Below are 6,723 nucleotides of genomic sequence, written 5' to 3' on the forward strand. Positions count from 1 at the left end.
CCCAGGCTGGAGTGGAATGGTACAATGTTGGCTCACTGCAACCTCTGCCTCCCAGGTTCAAGCAATTCTGTCTCAGCCTCCCGAGTAGCTGGGATTACAGGTGCCCCCCCCCACCACGCCCGGCTAATTTTGTATTTTAGTAGAGATGGGGTTTCACCATGTTGGCCAGGCTGGTCTTGAACTCCTGACCTCAGGTGATCTGCCTGCCTCGGCCTTCCAAAGTGCTGAGATTACAGGCGTGAGCCACCACACCCAACCGATGGCAACTGTTAAATGCAAGCCAACACACTGGAGCGAATGAACTCCATCTGTGTGCCTGTGTCCAAGGAGGTGAACCCGAAATCAACATGGGAATTGGCGAAGGTCAGCCCAGTTCCCTTTGGGCCCAGACGGCGCGACTTGGAATGCAGAGACAGGATTATTTCCTGCATCAGCCTGAGCCCTGGTTCTTAATTTCATGTTCCCTTTTTAATCAGACAGAAGAAGGGTGGCGCGGCTGGGTGTTTACGGCGGGCCAGATGCAGCTGGGAGCCCTGCACTATTCCTGGCTGCCACTTGTCTTGCTGAGTGAGATCGGGCTTGTCGCTCAACCTCACATGCCTGAGCTTCCTAATCGTCAGGCCAGAGACATGCGAACTTATCCTGTCCTCCACTGTCCGGGGCCCAGCAAAGGTGTAGCAGTTGTGCTCCGTGTTAAACATGCAAATGGGGCCCCCAGAATAATCCCACTGAGCCCCAGGGCTTAGCTCAGCCACCAGGGACTCTTCTCACTAAATACGGCTCAGGTCTTCTGCAACATCTAGACCACAGGGGCCTGGCTTAGTGATGTGGGATGCTCAGCATCCATGACAAATGCAGACTGAGTGGTGGTCAGTCACACAAATGTATTTAAATACTTTACCCCAGCTTTATTGGGATACAATTCACATACCACACAACTCACCCATTTAAATGGTACAGTTCTGGCTGGATGTGGTGGCTCCTACCTGTAATCCCGGCACTTTGGAAGGCCAAGGTGGGCAGATCACCTGAGGTCAGGAGTTCAAGATCAGCCTGGCCAACATGGTGAAACCCTGTCTCTACTGAAAAAAATACAAAAATTAGCTGGGCCTGGTGGCGCACGCCTGTAATCCCAGCTACTCAAGAGGCTGAGGCAGGAGAATCACTTGAACCCGGGAGGCAGAGGTTGTGGTGAGATTGAACCACTGCACTCCAGCCTGGGCGACAAAGACTCCATCTAAAAAAAAAAAAAAAAGTGTATGGTTCTGGCTAGTGCAGTGGCTCCTGCCTGTAATCCCAGCACTTTGGGAGGCTGAATTGGGAGGATCTCAGGCTCAGGAGTTTGAGACCAGCCTGGGCAACATAGTGAGACCCCATCTCTACAAAAAAACTTAAAAATTAGCCAGGCATAGGGCAGACTCAGTGGCTCATCCCTGTAGTAACTCCAGCACTCTGAGAGCCTGAGGCAGGTGGATCACAAGGTCAGGAGCTCAAGACCAGCCTGGCCAAGATGAGAAACTCTGTCTCTAATAAAAATACAAAAATTAGCCGAGCGTGATGGCAGGCGCCTGTAATTCCAGCTACTTGGGAGGTTGAGTCAGAGAATTGCTTGAACCCTGGAGGCAGAGGTTGCAGTGAGCCGAGATTGTGCCACTGTGCTCCAGACTGGGCGACAGAGTGAGACTCCGTCTCAAAAAGCAAACAACAACAACAAAAAATTATCCGGGCACAGTGGCACATGCTCATAGTCGTGAGCCATGATCGTGCCACCGCACTCCAGCTGGGCGACAGTGAGTCCCTGTCTCACAAAATAAACGCAAATAGAAAGTGTACGATTCTACGGTTTTAGTATATTCACAGGTACGGACAATCGCCTTAGCCCAGTTTGGCTCTAGAATAAAGTAACCATAGACCGGATGCCTCATCAACCACAGAAACCAATCCTTCACAGTTCTGGAGGCTAAAAGTCCAAGATGAAGGCGCCCACAGCTTCTGCGTGGTGAGGGCCGCCTCCTGGTTCACAGAAGCGCCTCCTAACTGTGCTCCATCACCTCCATGTGCTGGAGGCCGGAAGGCAGGTCCAACAGCCTCTGGGGAAGGAGCAGCTGAGGAGCCCAGAGTAGCTGAGGAGCTGGGAGGCCCACACCGGCCTGCTGGGGGCTTCAAATGTTCTTTTAGGAGTGACAAGGGAATCGGCTTGCCCAGTTCTGCAGCCCTGGGGGCCACGGAGGACCTGAGCACAGCTGGCGTCTCTGCTCAGGGCTCCAGCCTCCATCTCTGGGACTGAGCCCCTGTGGATGCCTCACTCCACCCGAGGTCACTGTCTTACAACGGTAGCTTTCCAGAAGGCAGCCGGCCATTGACGAGTGACCAGGCGGAGACGGTGAAGGCCAGAAGTTCCGCCAGAGGCCGCGTGCCAGCCCCTCGCCTGTGAGGGGGGCCTGGGTCTCTGGTCTCCCCAGGACGGTGCTTCCCCTTGCAGTTGGGCCTGGAGGCTGGAGAGGGTCATGTGAGCCCTCCTGGGCGAGGGGTCCCTCTATGGCTGTGACCTTGAGCAAGTCCCCCTCCTCTCAGGTCTCGGTTTCCTGGGACACAGACTGGGGATGGACGTGGTTCCTCACCTCACAAGACTGCGGAGGCACGTGAAGCCGATGGTCCTGAGCATCTGGACAAGTGCCCAGCCCAGAGTAAGTGCTTAGCAAATCCAAGGGATTTGGCGGCACCGCTGAGCCTCAGTTTCCTCATCTGCAAGACAGGGTTACGCTCTGGTCACAGGGAGGAGGGTTCCGTGGGGTCATCAGGCAAGGCCCTCGGCACAGAACCTCCAGTAGGTCAATAACAGATGTTAGCTGTTATTGAGCTGGTAACGGGATGATAAAATGGTTTTCTTGACTGGGCGCCGCAGCTCATGCCTGTAATCCCACCACTTTGGGAGGCCGAGGCAGGAGGATTACTTGAGCCCAGGAGTGGAAACCAGCCTGGGCCACATAGTAAGACCCCCATCTCTACAAAAAATAGAGAAAATTAGCCCAGCGTGGTGGGGCATGCCTGTAATCCCAGCTCCTCTGGAGGCTGAGTCAGGAGGATTGCTTGAGCCTAGGAGTTCAAGGCTGCAGTGAGCTGTGCCTGCACCACTGCACTCCAGCCTGGGTCACACAGTGAGACCCAATCCCCGCTCCTCCCCCCAAGAAAGCTTTTATTTGCTGCCCCAATTTTAGCTGAGACTTTGAGGGGACAAAATAATCCAACGGACTTTGGGAGGCCGAGATGGGCGGATCACGAGGTCAGGAGATCGAGACCATCCTGGCTAACACGGTGAAACCTCATCTCTACTAAAAATACAAAAAAATAGCCGGGCGAGGTGGCGGGCGCCTGTAGTCCCAGCTACTCCGGAGGCTGAGGCAGGAGAATGGCATAAACCCGGGAGGTGGAGCTTGCAGTGAGCTGAGATCCGGCCACTGCACTCCAGCCCAGGCGACAGAGCAAGACTCCGTCTCAAAAAAAAAAATAAAAAAAAAAATAATCCAACGGGTGAGGTCCCCCACCCCACAGGCCATCTTGCTGGACGTACTGGGGGCTGTGCAGCGCCGTGGACGGCATCTGTCCAGTGCCCACTTGGTATAAATGAGGTAGATGGATGAGGTGGGTGGAAGAAAGGCCCCTGGCCGAGATGCTCATGTGGATCACGTGTCCCTTGGAGGGTGGGCTGCCTCCTTCCTGGTTGCAGCCTGACCAAGGTGGGCAGCCAGTGCCTAAGGCTTGATCGGTGTTAACCACAATCACTGTCATTGGACCCATCATGAAAAGCATAGGTGTGGTCGGGTGCAGTGGCTCACACCTGTAATCCCAGCACTTTGAAAGGCCGAGGGGGGTGGATCACCTGAAGTCAGGAGTTCGAGACCAGCCTGGCCAACATGGTGAAACCCCATCTGTACTAAAAATTCAAAAATTAGCCAGGGTGGTGGCAGGCTCCTGTAATCTCAGCTACTCAGGAGGCTGAAGCAGGAGAATTGCTGGAACCCGGGAGGCGGAGGTTGCGGTGAGCCGAGATCGTGCCACTGCACTCCAGCCTGGGCAACAGCGAGACTCCATCTCAAAAAAAAAAGCATAGGGACATGTGGCTCCTGGAGTCAGAACCGTGGCTGGCCGCCTGCCTCCTTGGCAGGCAGTCACCCTCCTGGAGCTGCAGAACTTTTTCATCCTATAAATCTGAAACTACATGCATTAAACGATAGTTCCCCTTTCTCCTCTCTCTCCAGCCCCTGGCAGCCAGCACTCTGCTTTAAGAGTTTGCCCTTTGGGCCAAGCACGGTGGCTCACGCCTGTAATCCCAGCACTTTGGGAGGCCGAGGTGGGCGGATCACGAGGTCAGGAGATCGAGATCATCCTGGCTAACACGGTGAAACCCCGTCTCTACTAAAAATACAAAAAAAATTAGCCAGGCATGGTGGCGGGTGCCTGTAGTCCCAGCAGCCTGAGGCAGGAGAATGGCGTGAATCTGGGAGGCAGAGCTTGCAGTGAGCCAAGAATGTGCCACTGTATTCCAGCCCGGCGACAGAGCGAGACTCCATCTAAAAAAAAAAAAAGTTTGCCCTTTTTTTTTTTTTGAGAGGGAGTCTTGCTCTGTCACCTGGGTTGGAATACGGTGGAGTTCAGTGGCGCATCTCAGCTCACTGCAACCTCTGCCTCCTTGGTTCAAGCAATTCTCCTAACTCAGTCTCCTGAGTAGCTGGGATTACAGGCGCCTGCCACCACGCCTGGCTAATTTTTGTACTTTTAGTAGAGACAGGGTTTCACTATGTTGGCCAGGCTGGTCTCGAACTCCTGACCTCAGGGGATCCACCCTCCTCGGCCTCACAAAGTGCTGGGATTACAGGCGTGAGCCACTGCGCCCAGCCTAAGTCTTAAGAGTAGGAGTAGGGGAGGTGATGTTGCTCAAACTCTTTTTTTAAAAAAAAAAACAGCTTTGTTTAGGTATAATTGACATATAATATGTAAAGTGAACAATTTTAAATTTTATTTTAAGAGACAGGGTCTTGCTGTGTTGTCCTGGCTGGAGTGCAGTGGTATGATCGTAACTCACTGTAGCCTCAACTTTCCGAGCTTAAGCCATTCTCCTGCCTCAGCCTCTGGAGTAGCTGGGACTATAAGCACAAGCTACCAAGCCTGCAATTTTTTTTTTCTTTTTTTTTGAGACAAAGTCTTGCTCTGTTGCCCAGGCCAGAGTGCAGTGGTGTGGTCTCGACTCACTGCAACCTCCGCCTCCCAGGTTTAAGTGATTCTCCTGCCTCAGCCTCCAGAGTAGCTTAGATTATAGGCACCTGCCACCACGCCTGGCTAACTTTTTGTATTTTTAGTAGAGACGGGGTTTCACCGTGTTGGCCAGGCTGGTCTTGAACTCCTGACCTCATGATCTGCCCGCCTTGGCCTCCCAAAGCACTGGGATTACAGGTGTGAGCCACCGTGCCCAGCCTAATTTTTGCATTTTTAGTAGAGATGGGGTTTCGCCACATTGGCCAGGCTGGTCTCAAACACCTAAGTTCAGACAGTCTTCCCACCTTGGCCTCCCAAAGTGCTGGAATTATAGGCAAGAGCCACTGCACCCAGCTATTAATACTTTCTTTTATGGATTATGCTTTTGGTCTAAGAAATCTTTGTTTAATCCAAGATTACAAAGATTTTCTCCTATGTTTTCTTCAATAGTTTTAGATTTTACATTGATGTCTATGGTCCATTTTCAATCAGTTTTGTACGTGCAGGGCAGGAGTCAAAGTTCTCTTTTTGGCACTTGGAGACTTTATCGTCCCGGCAGCTTTTGTTGCAAAGCTGTCCTTTCTCGCTGTGTCACCTTCCACCTTTGTCGAAAATCAAGTGACCAGATACATGTGGATGTATTTCTAGATGTTCTATTCTGTACAATTAACCTATGTTTCTTTAAATCTTGACACCAGGACCACATGGTCTTGAATAACGTAGCTTTATGTCTTTTAAAATAATAGTTGTATATATTTTGGAAGTACATGTACTATTTTAATAAAATACATAATTTATTTTTATTTATTTATTTGTTTGTTTATTTATTTATTTTTGAGATGGAATCTCCATCCGTCTCCCAGGCTGGAGTGCAATGGCACGAACTCGGCTTACTGCAACCTTCGCTTCCTGGGTTCAAGTGATTCTCCTGTTTCAGCCTCCTGAGTAGCTGGGACTACAGGCGTGCACCATCATGCCTAGCTAATTTTTGTATTTTTAGCAGAGACAGGGTTTCACCATGTTGACCAGACTGGTCTTGAACTCCTGACCTCAAGTGATTGGCTCCCCCTCCATCTTCCCAAAGTGTTGGAATTACAGGCATGAGCCACTGCACCTGGCCACATTTTATAGTCTTAAAGAAAAGAAGTGTAAGTCCTCAAACTTTGTTCTTCTTTTCCAAAATTTTATGAAATATTTATAACTCCTTTGCATCTCCATATGAATTTTAGAATCAGCTACCAAAAAAAAAAAAAAAAAGTCTGTCGGGATTTTGATTTTGATTGGGACTACATTGAATCTATAGGTCAATTTGGAGAGAAGTGGCAACTTAACAATATGGAATGCTCTGATTCATGACTGTGTGTCCCCCATTTATTTAGGTGTTCTTTAATTTCAATCAGCAATGTTTTGTAGTTTTTGGTGTACAGTCTACAGTCTTGCACATCTGTGTTTTTTTTTTTTTTTTTTTTT

The 6,723-nt window shown here is 50.5% G+C and overlaps 1 protein-coding gene across 2 annotated transcripts in view; it reads left to right on the forward strand.

The window, feature by feature from the left end:
• Positions 1–6,723, forward strand: part of LOC108513950 (uncharacterized) — a 19,878-nt gene that overhangs the window by 2,234 nt on the left and 10,921 nt on the right. For both annotated transcript variants that reach the window (XM_017849930.1, XM_017849932.1), the window contains exon 2: positions 2,575–2,687. The gene's annotated coding sequence lies outside the window, so the exon portion shown is untranslated. The remainder of the gene's footprint in view (positions 1–2,574; positions 2,688–6,723) is intronic.

This window comes from Rhinopithecus bieti, unplaced genomic scaffold, assembly GCF_001698545.2.
Source record: "Rhinopithecus bieti isolate Rb0 unplaced genomic scaffold, ASM169854v2 scaffold_31823, whole genome shotgun sequence".
Classification (NCBI taxonomy): domain Eukaryota; kingdom Metazoa; phylum Chordata; class Mammalia; order Primates; family Cercopithecidae; genus Rhinopithecus; species Rhinopithecus bieti.